This window comes from Pristiophorus japonicus, chromosome 25 (genome assembly GCF_044704955.1).
Source record: "Pristiophorus japonicus isolate sPriJap1 chromosome 25, sPriJap1.hap1, whole genome shotgun sequence".
Lineage (NCBI taxonomy): Eukaryota > Metazoa > Chordata > Chondrichthyes > Pristiophoridae > Pristiophorus > Pristiophorus japonicus.
The window spans coordinates 21,229,993-21,247,025 of NC_092001.1; positions in this window are offsets into that span (position 1 = coordinate 21,229,993).

Here is a 17,033-nt window from a genome sequence, read left to right on the forward strand (position 1 = left end):
CTCAGTGTAAGGGGTCCCTGGATTTCGTGTTCAATGTAAGCGATCTCTGGATTTGATGTCTCAGTGTAAAGGGTCCCTGGATTTGGTGTGTCAGTGTAAGGGGTGCCTGGATTTGGTGTCTCAGTGTAAGGGCTCCCTGGATTTGAATGTCTCAGTGCAAGGGGTCCCTGGATTTGGTGCCTCAGTTTAAGGGTCTCTGGAATTTATGTCGCAGTGTAAGGGGTCCCTGGATTTGATGTCTCAGTGTAAGTGGTCCCTGGATTTGTTCCCTCAGTTTAACGGGTCCCTGGATTTGATGTCTCAGTGTAAGGGGTCACTGGATTTGATGTCTCAGTGTAAGGGGTACCTGGATTTGGTGCCTCAGTGTAAGGGGTCCCTGGATTTGGAGCCTCATTGTAAGGGGTACCTGGATTAGGTGCCTCAGTGTATGGGGACGCTGGATTTGATATCACAGTGCAAGGCGTCCCTGGATTTGATGTCTCAGTGTAAGGGGTCTCTGGATTTGATGTTTCAGTGTCAGGACACCCTGGATTTGGTGCCTCAGTGTAAGTGGTCCCTTAAGTTGATGCCTCAGTGTAAGGGGTCACTGGATTTGCTGTCTCAGTGTAAGGGGTCCCTGGTTTTGGTGCCTCTGTGTAAGGGGTCCCTGGATTTGATGCCTCAGTGTAAAGGGTCCCTGGATTTGATGTCTCAGTGTAAGGGGTCCCTGGATTTGATGACTCAGTGTAAGGGGTCCCTGAATTTGGTGTCTCAGTGTAAGGGGTCCCTGGATTTGGTGTCTCAGTGAAAGGGGTCCCTGGATTTGGTGTCTCAGTGTAAGGGCTCCCTGGATTTAGTGCTCCAGTGTAAGGGGTCCCTGGATTTGATGTCCCAATGTCAGGGTCCCCTGGATTTGATTTCTCAGTGTAAGAGGTCTCTGGATTTGATGTCTCAGTGTAAAGGGTCCCTGGATTTGGTGTCTCAGTGTAAGGGGTCCCTGGATTTGATGTCTCAGTGTAAGTGGTATCTGGATTTGAATTTTTCAGTGCAAGGGCTCCCTGGATTTGGTGCCTCAGTGTAAGGGGTCTCTGGATTTGATGTCTCAGTGTAAGTGGACCCTGGATTTGATGTCTCAGTGTAAGGGGTCCCTGGATTTGTTCCCTCAGTGTAACGGGTCCCTGGATTTGATGTCTCAGTGTAAGGGGTCACTGGATTTGATGTCTCAGTGTAAGGGGCACAGGATTTGATGTTTCAGTGTAAGGGGTCGCTGGATTTGATGCCTCAGTGTACGTGCTCCCTGGATTTGGTACCTCAGTATCAGGGGTCCCTGGAATTGGTGTCTCAGTTTAAGGGCTCCCTGGATTTGATGTCTCTTGTAAGGGGTTCCTGGAAATGATGCCTCAGTGTAAAGGGTCCCTGGATTTGATGTCTCAGTGTAAGGGGTCCCTGGAATTGGTGTCTCAGTTTAAGGGCTCCCTGGATTTCATGTCTCAGTGTAAGGGGTTCCTGGATTTGGTGCCTCAGTGTAAGTGGTCCCTGGATTTGATGTCACAGTGTAAGGAGTCCCTGGATTTGATGCCTCAGTGTCAGGGGTCTTTGGATTTGGTGTCTCAGTGGAAGGGGTCCCTGGATTTGATGTCTCAATGTAAGGGGTCCCTGGATTTCGTGTCTCAGTGTAAGGTGTCCCTGGATTTGATGTCTCAGTGTAAGTGAACCCTGGATTTAATGGCTCAGTGTAAGGGGTCCCTGGATCTGATGTCTCAATGTTAGAGGTCCCTGGATTTGATGCCTCCGTGTCAGGGTCCCTGGATGTGGTGTCTCGGTGTAAAGGGTTCCTGGATTTGGTGTCTCAGTGTATGGGCTCCCTGGATTTAATGTCTCTGTAAGGGGTCCCTGGATTTGGTGCCTCAATGTAAGAGATCCCCTGATTTGATGTCTCAGTGTAAGGGGTCCCTGGATTTGATGTCTCAGTGTAAGTGGTCCCTGGATTTGCTGTCTCAGTGTAACGGTTCCCTGGATTTGATGTCTCAGTGCAAGGGGTCCCTGGATTTGTTGCCTCACTGTAAGGAGTCCCTTGAGTTGATGCCTCAGTGTAAGGCCTCCCTGGATTTGATGTCTCAGTGTATGGGGTCCTTGGATTTGATGTCTCAGTGCAAGTGGTCCAAGGATTTGATGCCTCAGGGTAAGTGGTCCCTGGATTTGATGTCTCAGTGTAAGGGGTCCCTGGATTTGGTGCCTCAATGTAAGGGCTCCCTGGATTTGGTGCCTCAGTGTAAGGGGTCGCTGGATTTGATGTCACAGTGCAAGGAATCCCTGGATTTGATGTCTCAGTTTCAGGGGTCACTGGATTTGGTGTCTCAGTGTAAGGGGTCCCTGGATTTGGTGTCTCAGTTTAAGTGCTCCCTGTATTTGGTGCTTCAGTGTAAGGGGTCCCTGGATTTGGTGTCTCAGTTTAAGGGCTCCCTGGATTTCACGTCTCAATGTAAGCGATCTCTGGATTTGATGTCTCAGTGTAAAGGGTCCCTGGATTTGGTGTGTCAATGTAAGGGGTACCTGGATTTGGTGTCTCAGTGTAAGGGCTCCCTGGATTTGAATGTCTCAGTGAAGGGGTCCCTGGATTTGGTGCCTCAGTTTAAGGGTCTCTGGAATTTATGTCGCAGTGTAAGGGGTCCCTGGATTTGATGTCTCAGTGTAAGTGGTCCCTGGATTTGTTCCCTCAGTTTAACGGGTCCCTGGATTTGATGTCTCAGTGTAAGGGGTCACTGGATTTGATGTCTCAGTGTAAGGGGTACCTGGATTTGGTGCCTCAGTGTAAGGGGTCCCTGGATTTGGAGCCTCATTGTAAGGGGTACCTGGATTTGGTGCCTCAGTGTATGGGGACGCTGGATTTGATATCACAGTGTAAGGCGTCCCTGGATTTGATGTCTCAGTGTAAGGGGTCTCTGGATTTGATGTCTAGTGTCAGGCCACCCTGGATTTGGTGCCTCAGTGTAAGTGGTCCCTTAAGTTGATGCCTCAGTGTAAGGGGTCACTGGATTTGCTGTCTCAGTGTAAGGGGTCCTTGGTTTTGGTGCCTCTGTGTAAGGGGTCCCTGGATTTGATGCCTCAGTGTAAAGGGTCCCTGGATTTGATGTCTCAGTGTAAGGGGTCCCTGGAATTGTTGTCTCAGTGTAAGGCCTCCCTGGATTTGATGTTCTCAGTGTATGGGGTCCTTGGATTTGATGTCTCAGTGTAAGTGGTCCCTGGATTTGATGCCTCAGGGTAAGTGGTCCCTGGATTTGATGTCTCAGTGTAAGGGGTCCCTGGATTTGGTGCCCCAATGTAAGGGCTCCCTGGATTTGGTGCCTCAGTGTAAGGGGTCGCTGGAGTTGATGTCACAGTTTCAGGGGTCACTGGATTTGGTGTCTCAGTGTAAGGGGTCCCTGGATTTGATGACTCAGTTTCAGGGGTCACTGAATTTGGTGTCTCAGTGAAAGGGGTCCCTGGATTTGGTGTCTCAGTGTCAGGGCTCCAGTGTAAGGGGTCCTTGGATTTGGTGCCTCATTGTAAGTGGTCCCTGGATTTGATGTCTCAGTGTAAGGGTTCCCTGGATTTGATGTCCCAATGTCAGGGTCCCCTGGATTTGATTTCTCAGTGTAAGAGGTCTCTGGATTTGATGTCTCAGTGTAAAGGGTCCCTGGATTTGGTGTCTCAGTGTAAGGAGTCCCTGGATTTGATGTCTCAGTGTAAGTGGTATCTGGATTTGAATTTTTCAGTGCAAGGGCTCCCTGGATTTGGTGCCTCAGTGTAAGGGGTCTCTGGATTTGATGTCTCTGTGTAAGTGGTCCCTGGATTTGATGTCTCAGTGTAAGGGGTCCCTGGATTTGTTCCCTCAGTGTAACGGGTCCCTGGATTTGATGTCTCAGTGTAAGGGGTCCCTGGAATTGGTGTCTCAGTTTAAGGGCTCCCTGGATTTGATGTCTCAGTGTAAGGGGTTCCTGGATTTGGTGCCTCAGTGTAAGGGGTCCCTGGATTTGATGTCACAGTGTAAGGAGTCCCTGGATTTGATGTCTCAGTGTCAGGGGTCTCTGGATTTGGTGTCTCAGTGGAAGGGGTCCCTGGATTTGATGTCTCAGTGTAAGGGGTCCCTGGATTTCGTGTCTCAATGTAAGGGGTCCCTGGATTTGATGTCTCAGTTTAAGGGGTCCCTGGATTTGGTGTCTCAGTGTAAGGGGTCCCTGGATTTGATGTCTCAGTGTAAGGGCTGCCTGGATTTGGTGCTTCAGTGTAAGGGGTCCCTGGATTTGGTGCCTCATTGTAAGTGGTCCCTGGATTTGGTGCCTCATTGTAAGTGGTCCCTGGATTAGATGTCTCAGTGTAAGGTGTCCCTGGATTTGATGTCTCAGTGTCAGGGTTCCCTGGATTTGATGTCTCAGTATAAGGGACCTCTGGATTTGATGTCTCAGTGTAAAGGGTCCCTGGATTTGGTGTCTCAGTGTAAGGGGTATCTGGATTTGGTGTCTCAGTGTAAGGGCTCCCTGGATTTGAATGTCTCAGTGCAAGGGGTCCCTGGATTTGGTGCCTCAGTTTAAGGGTCTCTGGAATTTATGTCGCAGTGTAAGGGGTCCCTGGATTTGATGTCTCAGTGTAAGTGGTCCCTGGATTTGTTCCCTCAGTGTAACGGGTCCCTGGATTTGATGTCTCAGTGAAAGGGGTCACTGGATTTGATGTCTCAGTATAAGGGGTCCCTGGACTTGGTGCCTCAGTGTAAGGGGTCCCTGGATTTGGAGCCTCATTGTAAGGGGTACCTAGATTTGGTGCCTCAGTGTAAGGTGACGCTGGATTTGATATGACAGTGTAAGGGGTCCCTGGATTTGATGTCTCAGTGTAAGGGGTCTCTGGATTTGATGTCTCAGTGTAAGGCCACCCTGGATTTGATGTCTCAGTGTAAGTGGTCCCTGGATTAGATGCCTCAGGGTAAGTGGTCCCTGGATTTGATGTCTCAGTGTAAGGGGTCCCTGGATTTCGTGCCTCAGTATAAGGGGTCCCTGGATTTGGTGTCTCAGTGTAAGGGGTCCCTGGATTTGATGACTCAGTGTAAGGGGTCCCTGAATTTGGTGTCTCAGTGTAAGGCCTCCCTGGATTTGATGTCTCAGTGTAAGGGGTCACTGGATTTGGTGCTTCAGTGTAAGGGGTCCCTGGATTTGGTGCCTCATTGTAAGTGGTCCCTGGATTTGGTGCCTCATTGTAAGTGGTCCCTGGATTAGATGTCTCAGTGTAAAGTGTCCCTGGATTTGATGTCTCAGTGTCAGGGTTCCCTGGATTTGATGGCTCAGTATAAGGGACCTCTGGATTTGATGTCTCAGTGTAAAGGGTCCCTGGATTTGGTGTCTCAGTGTAAGGGGTACCTGGATTTGGTGTCTCAGTGTAAGGGCTCCCTGGATTTGAATGTCTCAGTGCAAGGGGTCCCTGGATTTGGTGCCTCAGTTTAAGGGTCTCTGGAATTTATGTCGCAGTGTAAGGGGTCCCTGGATTTGATGTCTCAGTGTAAGTGGTCCCTGGATTTGTTCCCTCAGTGTAACGGGTCCCTGGATTTGATGTCTCAGTGAAAGGGGTCACTGGATTTGATGTCTCAGTATAAGGGGTCCCTGGACTTGGTGCCTCAGTGTAAGGGGTCCCTGGATTTGGAGCCTCATTGTAAGGTGTACCTAGATTTGGTGACTCAGTGTAAGGTGACGCTGGATTTGATATGACAGTGTAAGGGGTCCCTGGATTTGATGTCTCAGTGCAAGGGGTCTCTGGATTTGATGTCTCAGTGTAAGGCCACCCTGGATTTGATGTCTCAGTGTAAGTGGTCCCTGGATTTGATGTCTCAGGGTAAGTGGTCACTGGATTTGATGTCTCAGTGTAAGGGGTCCCTGGATTTGGTGCCTCAGTATAAGGGGTCCCTGGATTTGGTGTCTCAGTGTAAGGGGTCCCTGGATTTGATGACTCAGTGTAAGGCGTCCCTGAATTTGGTGTCTCAGTGGAAGGGGTCCATGGATTCGGTGTCTCAGTGTAAGGGGTCCCTGGTTTTGGTGCCTCTGTGTAAGGGGTCCCTGGATTTGATGCCTCAGTGTAAAGGGCCCCTGGATTTGATGTCTCAGTGTAAGGGGTCCCTGGAATTGTTGTCTCAGTGTAAGGCCTCCCTGGATTTGATGTCTCAGTGTAAGTGGTCCCTGGATTTGCTGCCTCAGTGTAAGGGGTCCCTGGTTTTGATGTCTCAGTGTATGGGGTCCCTGGATTTGATGTCTCAGTGTAAGGGGTCCCTGGATTTGGTGCCTCAGTATAAGGGGTCCCTGGATTTGGTGCCTCAGTGTAAGGGGTCGCTGGATTTGATGTCTCAGTGTAAGAGGTCCCTGGATTTGATGTCTCAGTGTCAGGGGTCCCTGGATTTGAAGTATCAGTGTCAGGGGTCCCTGGATTTGATGTCTCAGTGTAAGGGGTCCCTGGATTTGAATTTTTCAGTGCAAGGTCTCCCTGGATTTGGTGCCTCAGTGTAAGGGGTCTCTGGATTTGATGTCTCAGTGTAAGGGGTCACTGGATTTAACGTCTAGGTGTATGGGGTCACAGGATTTGATGTCTCAGTGTAAGTGGTCCCTGGATTGCTCCTCAGTGTCAGGGGACACTGGATTTAGTGTCTCAGTATAAGGGGTCCCTGGATTTGGTGTCTCAGTGTAAGGGCTCCCTGGATTTGATGTCTCAGTGTTAGGGCTCCCTCGATTTGGTGCCTCAGTGTCAGAGATCTCTGGATTTGATGTCTCAGTGTAAAGGGTCTCTGGATCTGATGTCTCAAAGTAAGGGGACCCTGGATTTGATGCCTCCGTGTAATGGGTCCCTCGATTTGCTGTCTCAGTGTAAGGGGTCCCTGGATTTGATGTCTCAATGTAAGTGGTCCCTGGATTTGATGCCTCAGTGTAAGTGGTCCCTGGATTTGATGCCTCAGTGTAAGTGGTCTCTGGATTTGATGTCTCAGTGTCAGGGGTCCCTGGATTTGGTGCCTCAGTGTGAGGGGTCCCTGGATTTGGTGCCTCAGTGTAAGCTGTCCCTGGATTTGATGTCACAGTGTAAGGAATCCCTGCATTTGATGTCTCAGTTTCAGGGGTCTCTGGATTTGGTGTCTCAGTGTAAGGGGTCCCTGGATTTGGTGTCTCAGTGTGAGGGGTCCCTGGATTTGGTGTCTCAGTGTAAAGGGTCCCTGGATTTGGTGTCTCAGTGTAAGGGTTCCCTGGATTTGATGTCTCAGTGTAAGGGGTCTCTGGATTTGATGTCTCAGTGTAAAGGATCCCTGGATTTGGTGCCTCAGTGTAAAGGGTCCCTGGATTTGGTGTCTCAGTGTAAGGGTGCCTGGGTTTGGTGCCTCATTGTAAGGAGTCCCTGGATTTGATGTCTCAGTGAAAGGGGTCGCTGGATTTGATAGCTCAGTGGAAGTGGTCCCTGGATTTAATGGCTCATTGTCACGGGTCCCTGGATTTGATGTTTCAGAGTAAGTGGTCCCTGGATTTGATGCCTCAGTGTAAGGGATCCTAGATTTGATGTCTCAGTGTAAGGGGTCCCTCGATTTGGTGCCTCAGTGTAAGGGGTCCCTGGATGTGGTGTCTCGGTGTAAGGGGTCCCTCGATTTGGTGCCTCATTGTAAGGAGTCACTGGATTTGATGTCTTGGTGTAAGGGGTCCCTGGATTTGATGGCTCAGTGGAAGTGGTCCCTGGATTTGATGTCTCAGTGTCAGGGATCTCTGGATTTGGTGTCTCAGTGTAAGGGGTCCCTGGCTTTGATGTCTCAGTGTAAGGGGTCCCAGGATTTGAAGTCTCAGTTCAAGTGGTCCCAGGATTTGATGGCTCAGTGTAAGGGGACACTGGATTTGATGTCTCAGTGTAAGGGGTCGCTGGATTTGGTGTCTCGGTGAAAGGGGTCCCTGGATTCGATGTCTCATTGTAAGGGGTGCCTGGATTTGCTGCTTCAGTGTAAGTTTTCCCTGTATTTGATGCCTCAGTGTAAGGGGTCCCTGGATTTGATGTCTCAGTGTCATGGGTCCCTGGATTTGATGTCTCAGTGCAAGGGGTACCTGGACTTGATGTCTCAGTGTAAGGGGTCCATGGATTTGATGCCTCAGTGTAAATTGTCCCTGGATTTGGTGTCTCAGTGTAAGGGGTCCCTGGATTTGATGCATCAGTGTGAGGCGTCCCTGTATTCGATGCCTCAGTGTAAGGTGTCCCTGGATTTGGTGTCTCAGCGTAAGGGGTCCCTGGATTTGGTGCCTCAGTGTAAGTGGTCCCTTGAGTTGATGCCTCAGTGTAAGTGGTACCTTGAGTTGATGCCTCAGTGTAAGGGGTCCCGGGTTTTGCTGCCTCAGTGTAAGGGGTCCCTGGATTTGATGTATTAGTGTATGGGGTCCTTGGATTTGATGTCTCAGTGTAAGTGGTCCCTGGATTTGATGCCTCAGTTTAACGGGTCCCTGGATTTGATGTCTCAGTGTAAGGGGTCCCTGACTTTGCTGTCTCAGTGTAAGAGGTCCTAGGATTTGATGCCTCAGTGTAAGGGGTCCCTGGATTTGGTGCCTCAGTGTAAGGGCTCACTGGATTTGATGTCACAGTGTAAGGAGTCTCTGGATTTGATGTCCCAGTGTAAGGGGTCTCTGGATTTGGTGTCTCAGTGTAAGGGCTCCCTGGATTTGGTGCTTCAGTGTAAGTGGTCCCTGGATTTGAATGTCTCAGTGCAAGGGCTCCCTGGATTTGGTGCCTCAGTGCAAGGGGTCTCTAGATTTGATGTCTCAGTGTAAGGGGTCCCTGGATTTGATGTCTCAGTGCAAGGGGTCCCTGGATTTGATGTCTCAGTGTAAGCGTCACAGGATTTGATGTTTCAGTGTAACTGGTCCCTGGATTTGTTCCCTCAGTGTAACGGGTCCCTGGATTTGATGTCTCAATGTCAGGGGTCACTGGATTTGATGTCTCAGTGTAAGCGTTACAGGATTTGATGTTTCAGTGTAACTGGTCCCTGGATTTGGTGCCTCAGTGTAAGTGGTCCCTGGATTTGGTGCCTCATTGTAAGGAGTCACTGGATTTGATGTCTCAGTGTAAGGGGTCCCTCGATTTGATGGCTCAGTGGAAGTGGTCCCTGGATTTGATGGCTCAGTGTCAGGGATGCCTGGATTTGATGCCTCCGTGTCAGGGGTCCCTGGATGTGGTGTCTCGGTGTAAGGGGTCCCTGGATTTGGTGTCTCAGTCTATGGGCTCCCTGGATTTGGTGCCTCAGTGTCAAAGATCTCTGGATTTGATGCCTCAGTGTAAGGGGTCCCTGGATTTGATGCCTCAGTTTAACGGGTCCCTGGATTTGATGTCTCAGTGTAAGGTGTCCCTGGATTTGATGTCTCAGTGTAAGGGGTCCCTGGCTTTGCTGTCTCAGAGTAAGGGGTCCTAGGATTTGATGCCTCAGTGTCAGGGATCCCTAGATTTGATGTCTCAGTGTGAGGGGTCCTTCGATTTGGTGCCTCAGTGTAAGGGGTCCCTGGATTTTGTGCTTCAGTGTAAGGGCTCCCTGGATTTGATGTCACAGTGTAAGGGGTCTCTGGATTTGATGTCCCAGTGTAAGGTGTCCCTGGATTTGATGTCTCAGTGTAAGGGGTCCCTGGCTTTGCTGTCTCAGAGTAAGGGGTCCTAGGATTTGATGCCTCAGTGTCAGGGATCCCTAGATTTGATGTCTCAGTGTGAGGGGTCCTTCGATTTGGTGCCTCAGTGTAAGGGGTCCCTGGATTTGGTGCTTCAGTGTAAGGGCTCCCTGGATTTGATGTCACAGTGTAAGGGGTCTCTGGATTTGATGTCCCAGTGTAAGGGGTCTCTGGATTTGATGTCCCAGTGTAAGTGGTCCCTGGATTTAATGGCTCAGTGTAAGGGGTCCCTGGATTTGGTGTCTCAGTGTAAGGGGTCCCTGGATTTGGTGCCTCATTGTAAGTGGTCCCTGGATTTGATGTCTCAGTGTAAGGTGTCCCTGGATTTGATGTCTCAGTGTCAGGGTTCCCTGGATTTGATGTCTCAGTGTAAGGGGTCTCTGAATTTGATGTCTCAGTGTAAAGGGTCCCTGAATTTGATGTCTCAGTGTAAGGGGTCCCTGGATTTGAATTTTTCAGTGCAAGGTCTCCCTGGATTTGGTGCCTCAGTGTAAGGGGTCTCTGGATTTGATGTCTCAGTGTAAGGGGTCCCTAGATTTGTTCCCTCAGTGTAACGGGTCCCTGGATTTGATGTCTCAGTGTCAGGGGTCACTGGATTTAATGTCTAGGAGTATGGGGTCACAGGATTTGATGTCTCAGTGTAAGTGGTCCCTGGATTGCTCCTCAGTGTCAGGGGACCCTGGATTTAGTGTCTCAGTATAAGGGGTCCCTGGATTTGGTGTCTCAGTGTAAGGGCTCCCTGGATTTGATGTCTCAGTGTTAGGGCTCCCTCGATTTGGTGCCTCAGTGTCAGAGATCTCTGGATTTGATGTCTCAGTGTAAAGGGTCTCTGGATATGATGTCTCAAAGTAAGGGGCCCCTGGATTTGATGCCTCCGTGTAATGGGTCCCTCGATTTGCTGTCTCAGTGTAAGGGGTCCCTGGATTTGATTTATCAATGTAAGTGGTCCCTGGATTTGATGCCACAGTGTAAGTGGTCCCTGGATTTGATGTCTCAGTGTCAGGGGTCCCTGGATTTGGTGCCTCAGTGTGAGGGGTCCCTGGATTTGGTGCCTCAGTGTAAGCTGTCCCTGGATTTGATGTCACAGTGTAAGGAATCCCTGCATTTGATGTCTCAGTTTCAGGGGTCTCTGGATTTGGTGTCTCAGTGTAAGGGGTCCCTGGATTTGGTGTCTCAGTGTGAGGGGTCCCTGGATTTGGTGTCTCAGTGTAAGGGGTCCCTGGATTTGGTGTCTCAGTGTAAGGGTTCCCTGGATTTGATGTCTCAGTGTAAGGGGTCTCTGGATTTGATGTCTCAGTGTAAAGGATCCCTGGATTTGGTGCCTCAGTGTAAAGGGTCCCTGGATTTGGTGTCTCAGTGTAAGGGTGCCTGGGTTTGGTGCCTCATTGTAAGGAGTCCCTGGATTTGATGTCTCAGTGAAAGGGGTCGCTGGATTTGATAGCTCAGTGGAAGTGGTCCCTGGATTTGATGGCTCAGTGTCAGGGGTCCCTGGATTTGATGTCTCAGTGTAAGTGGTCCCTGGATTTGGTTCCTCAGTGTCAGGGGACCCTGGATTTGGTGTCTCAGTATAAGGGGTCCCTGGATTCGGTGTCTCAGTTTAAGGGGTCCCTGGATTTGGTGCCTCAGTGTAACTGCTCCCTGGATTTGGAGTCTCAGTGTAAAGGGTCCCTGGATTTGGAGTCTCAGTGTATGGGGTCCCTGGATTTGGTTCCTCAGTGTAAGGGTCCCTGGATTTGGTGCCTCATTGTAAGGAGTCCCTGGATTTGATGTCTCAGTGAAAGGGGTCGCTGGATTTGATAGCTCAGTGGAAGTGGTCCCTGGATTTGATGGCTCAGTGTCACGGGTCCCTGGATTTGATGTTTCAGAGTAAGTGGTCCCTGGATTTGATGCCTCAGTCTAAGGGGTCCCTGGATTTGATGCCTCAATGTAAGGGATCCCTAGATTTGATGTCTCAGTGTAAGGGGTCCCTGGATGTGGTGTCTCGGTGTAAGGGGTCCCTCGATTTGGTGCCTCATTGTAAGGAGTCACTGGATTTGATGTCTTGGTGTAAGGGGTCCCTGGATTTGATGGCTCAGTGGAAGTGGTCCCTGGATTTGATGTCTCAGTGTCAGGGATCTCTGGATTTGGTGTCTCAGTGTAAGGGGTCCCTGGCTTTGATGTCTCAGTGTAAGGGGTCCCAGGATTTGAAGTCTCAGTTCAAGTGGTCCCAGGATTTGATGGCTCAGTGTAAGGGGACACTGGATTTGATGTCTCAGTGTAAGGGGTCGCTGGATTTGGTGTCTCGGTGAAAGGGGTCCCTGGATTCGATGTCTCATTGTAAAGGGTGCCTGGATTTGATGCTTCAGTGTAAGTTTTCCCTGTATTTGATGCCTCAGTGTAAGGGGTCCCTGGATTTGATGTCTCAGTGTCATGGGTCCCTGGATTTGATGTCTCAGTGTAAGGGGTACTTGGACTTGATGTCTCAGTGTAAGGGGTCCATGGATTTGATGCCTCAGTGTAAATTGTCCCTGGATTTGGTGTCTCAGTGTAAGGGGTCCCTGGATTTGATGCCTCAGTGTAAGGGCTCACTGGATTTGATGCCTCAGTGTAAGGCGTCCCTGTATTCGATGCCTCAGTGTAAGGTGTCCCTGGATTTGGTGTCTCAGCGTAAGGGGTCCCTGGATTTGGTGCCTCAGTGTAAGTGGTCCCTTGAGTTGATGCCTCAGTGTAAGTGGTACCTTGAGTTGATGCCTCAGTGTAAGGGGTCCCGGGTTTTGCTGCCTCAGTGTAAGGGGTCCCTGGATTTGATGCCTCAGTTTAACGGGTCTCTGGATTTGATGTCTCAGTGTAAGGGGTCCCTGACTTTGCTGTCTCAGTGTAAGAGGTCCTAGGATTTGATGCCTCAGTGTAAGGGGTCCCTGGATTTGGTGCCTCAGTGTAAGGGCTCCCTGGATTTGATGTCACAGTGTAAGGAGTCTCTGGATTTGATGTCCCAGTGTAAGGGGTCTCTGGATTTGGTGTCTCAGTGTAAGGGCTCCCTGGATTTGGTGCTTCAGTGTAAGGGGTCCCTGGATTTGGTGTCTCAGTGTAAGTGGTCCCTGGATTTGAATGTCTCAGTGCAAGGGCTCCCTGGATTTGGTGCCTCAGTGCAAGGGGTCTCTAGATTTGATGTCTCAGTGTAAGGGGTCCCTGGATTTGATGTCTCAGTGCAAGGGGTCCCTGGATTTGATGTCTCAGTGTAAGCGTCACAGGATTTGATGTTTCAGTGTAACTGGTCCCTGGATTTGTTCCCTCAGTGTAACGGGTCCCTGGATTTGATGTCTCAATGTCAGGGGTCACTGGATTTGATGTCTCAGTGCAAGCGTCACAGGATTTGATGTTTCAGTGTAACTGGTCCCTGGATTTGGTGCCTCAGTGTAAGTGGTCCCTGGATTTGGTGCCTCATTGTAAGGAGTCACTGGATTTGATGTCTCAGTGTAAGGGGTCCCTCGATTTGATGGCTCAGTGGAAGTGGTCCCTGGATTTGATGGCTCAGTGTCAGGGATGCCTGGATTTGATGCCTCCGTGTCAGGGGTCCCTGGATGTGGTGTCTCGGTGTAAGGGGTCCCTGGATTTGGTCTCTCAGTCTATGGGCTCCCTGGATTTGGTGCCTCAGTGTCAAAGATCTCTGGATTTGATGCCTCAGTGTAAGGGGTCCCTGGATTTGATGCCTCAGTTTAACGGGTCCCTGGATTTGATGTCTCAGTGTAAGGTGTCCCTGGATTTGATGTCTCAGTGTAAGGGGTCCCTGGCTTTGCTGTCTCAGAGTAAGGGGTCCTAGGATTTGATGCCTCAGTGTCAGGGATCCCTAGATTTGATGTCTCAGTGTGAGGGGTCCTTCGATTTGGTGCCTCAGTGTAAGGGGTCCCTGGATTTGGTGCTTCAGTATAAGGGCTCCCTGGATTTGATGTCACAGTGTAAGGGGTCTCTGGATTTGATGTCTCAGTTTAAAGGGTCCCTGGATTTGGTGTCTCAGTGTAAGGGGTCCCTGGATTTGGTGTCTCAGTGTAAGTGGTCCCTGGATTTGAATGTCTCAGTGCAAGGGCTCCCTGGATTTGGTGCTTCAGTGTAAGGGGTCTCTGGATTTGATGTCTCAGTGTAAGGGGTCCCTGGATTTGATGTCTCAGTTTAACGGGTCCCTGGATTTGATGTCTCAGTGTAAGGGGTCCCTGACTTTGCTGTCTCAGTGTAAGAGGTCCTAGGATTTGATGCCTCAGTGTAAGGGGTCCCTGGATTTGGTGCCTCAGTGTAAGGGCTCCCTGGATTTGATGTCACAGTGTAAGGAGTCTCTGGATTTGATGTCCCAGTGTAAGGGGTCTCTGGATTTGGTGTCTCAGTGTAAGGGCTCCCTGGATTTGGTGCTTCAGTGTAAGGGGTCCATGGATTTGGTGTCTCAGTGTAAGTGGTCCCTGGATTTGAATGTCTCAGTGCAAGGGCTCCCTGGATTTGGTGCCTCAGTGCAAGGGGTCTCTAGATTTGATGTCTCAGTGTAAGGGGTCCCTGGATTTGATGTCTCAGTGCAAGGGGTCCCTGGATTTGATGTCTCAGTGTAAGCGTCACAGGATTTGATGTTTCAGTGTAACTGGTCCCTGGATTTGTTCCCTCAGTGTAACGGGTCCCTGGATTTGATGTCTCAATGTCAGGGGTCACTGGATTTGATGTCTCAGTGTAAGCGTCACAGGATTTGATGTTTCAGTGTAACTGGTCCCTGGATTTGGTGCCTCAGTGTAAGTGGTCCCTGGATTTGGTGCCTCATTGTAAGGAGTCACTGGATTTGATGTCTCAGTGTAAGGGTTCCCTCGATTTGATGGCTCAGTGGAAGTGGTCCCTGGATTTGATGGCTCAGTGTCAGGGATGCCTGGATTTGATGCCTCCGTGTCAGGGGTCCCTGGATGTGGTGTCTCGGTGTAAGGGGTCCCTGGATTTGGTGTCTCAGTCTATGGGCTCCCTGGATTTGGTGCCTCAGTGTCAAAGATCTCTGGATTTGATGCCTCAGTGTAAGGGGTCACTGGATTTGATGCCTCAGTTCAACGGGTCCCTGGATTTGATGTCTCAGTGTAAGGTGTCCCTGGATTTGATGTCTCAGTGTAAGGGGTCCCTGGCTTTGCTGTCTCAGAGTACGGGGTCCTAGGATTTGATGCCTCAGTGTCAGGGATCCCTAGATTTGATGTCTCAGTGTGAGGGGTCCTTCGATTTGGTGCCTCAGTGTAAGGGGTCCCTGGATTTGGTGCTTCAGTGTAAGGGCTCCCTGGATTTGATGTCACAGTGTAAGGGGTCTCTGGATTTGATGTCCCAGTGTAAGGTGTCCCTGGATTTGATGTCTCAGTGTAAGGGGTCCCTGGCTTTGCTGTCTCAGAGTAAGGGGTCCTAGGATTTGATGCCTCAGTGTCAGGGATCCCTAGATTTGATGTCTCAGTGTGAGGGGTCCTTCGATTTGGTGCCTCAGTGTAAGGGGTCCCTGGATTTGGTGCTTCAGTGTAAGGGCTCCCTGGATTTGATGTCACAGTGTAAGGGGTCTCTGGATTTGATGTCCCCGTGTAAGGTGTCTCTGGATTTGATGTCCCAGTGTAAGTGGTCCCTGGATTTAATGGCTCAGTGTAAGGGGTCCCTGGATTTGGTGTCTCAGTGTAAGGGGTCCCTGGATTTGGTGCCTCATTGTAAGTGGTCCCTGGATTTGATGTCTCAGTGTAAGGTGTCCCTGGTTTTGATGTCTCAGTGTCAGGGTTCCCTGGATTTGATGTCTCAGTGTAAGGGGTCTCTGGATTTGATGTCTCAGTGTAAAGGGTCCCTGGATTTGATGTCTCAGTTTAAGGGGTCTCTGGATTTGATGTCTCAGTTTAAAGGGTCGCTGGATTTGGTGTCTCAGTGTAAGGGGTCCCTGGATTTGGTGTCTCAGTGTAAGTGGTCCCTGGATTTGAATGTCTCAGTGCAAGGGCTCCCTGGATTTGGTGCTTCAGTGTAAGGGGTCTCTGGATTTGATGTCTCAGTGTAAGGGGTCCCTGGATTTGATGTCTCAGTGTAAGGGGTCCCTGGATTTGTTCCCTCAGTGTAACGGGTCCCTTGATTTGATGTCTCATTGTCAGGGGTCACTGGATTTGATGTCTCAGTGTAAGCGTCACAGGATTTGATGTTTCAGTGCAAGTGGTCCCTGGATTTGATGCCTCAGTTTAAGTGGTCCCTGGATTTGGTGTCTCAGTGTAAGGGGTCCCTAGATTTGGTGTATCATTGTAAGGATTCACTGGATTTGATGTCTCAGTGTAAGGGGTCCCTTGATTTGATGTGTCAGTGTAAGTGGTCCCTGGATTTGATGGCTCAGTGGAAGTGTTCCCGGGATTTGATGGCTCAGTGTCAGGGTTCCCTGGATTTGATGCCTCCGTGTCAGGGGTCCGTGGATGTGGTGTCTCGGTGTAAGGGGTTCCTGGATTTGGTGTCTCAGTGTATGGGCTCCCTGGATTTTATGTCTCTGTAAGGGGTCCCTGGATTTGGTGCCTCAGTGTAAGGGTCCCTGGATTTGATGTCTCAGTGAAAGGGTTTCCTGGATTTGGTTCCTCAGTGTAAGAGATCCATTGATTTGATGTCTCAGTGAAAGAGATCACTTGATTTGATGTCTCAGTGTAAGGGGTCCCTGGATTTGATGTCTCAGTGTTAGGGGTCCCTGGATTTGCTGTCTCAGTGTAACGGTTCCCTGGATTTGGTGTCTCAGTGTAAGGGGTTCCTGGATTTGGTTCCTCAGTCTAAGAGTCCCTGGATTTGGTGTCTCAGTGGAAGGGGTCCCTGGATTTGGTGTCTCAGTGTAAGGGCTCCCTGGATTTGATGCCTCAGTGTCACGAGTCCCTGGATTTGATGTCTCAGTGTAAGATGTCCCTGGATTTGATGTCTCAGTGTAACATGTCCCTGGATTTGATGTCTCAGTGTAAGGGGTCCCTGGGTTGGATGCATCAGTGTAAGGGGTACCTGTATTTGATGTCTCAGTGTAAGGGGTCCCCGGATTTGGTGTCTCAGTGTAAGGGGTCCCTGGATTTGGTGCCTCAGTGTAAGGGGTCCCTGGATTTGATCTCACAGTGTAAGGGGTCCCTGGATTTTATGTCTCAGTGTAAGGGGTCCCTGGCTTTGCTGTCTCAGAGTAAGGGGTCCTAGGATTTGATGCCTCAGTGTCAGGGATCTCTGGATTTGGTGTCTCAGTGTAAGGGGTCCCTGGATTTGATGTCTCAGTGAAAGGGGTCCCTGGATTTGGTGTCTCAGTGCAAGGGGTCCCTGAATTTGGTGTCTCAGTGAAAGGGGTCCCTGGATTTGGTGTCTCAGTGTAAGTGCTCCCTAGATTTAGAGCTTCAGTGCAAGGGCTTCCTGGATTTG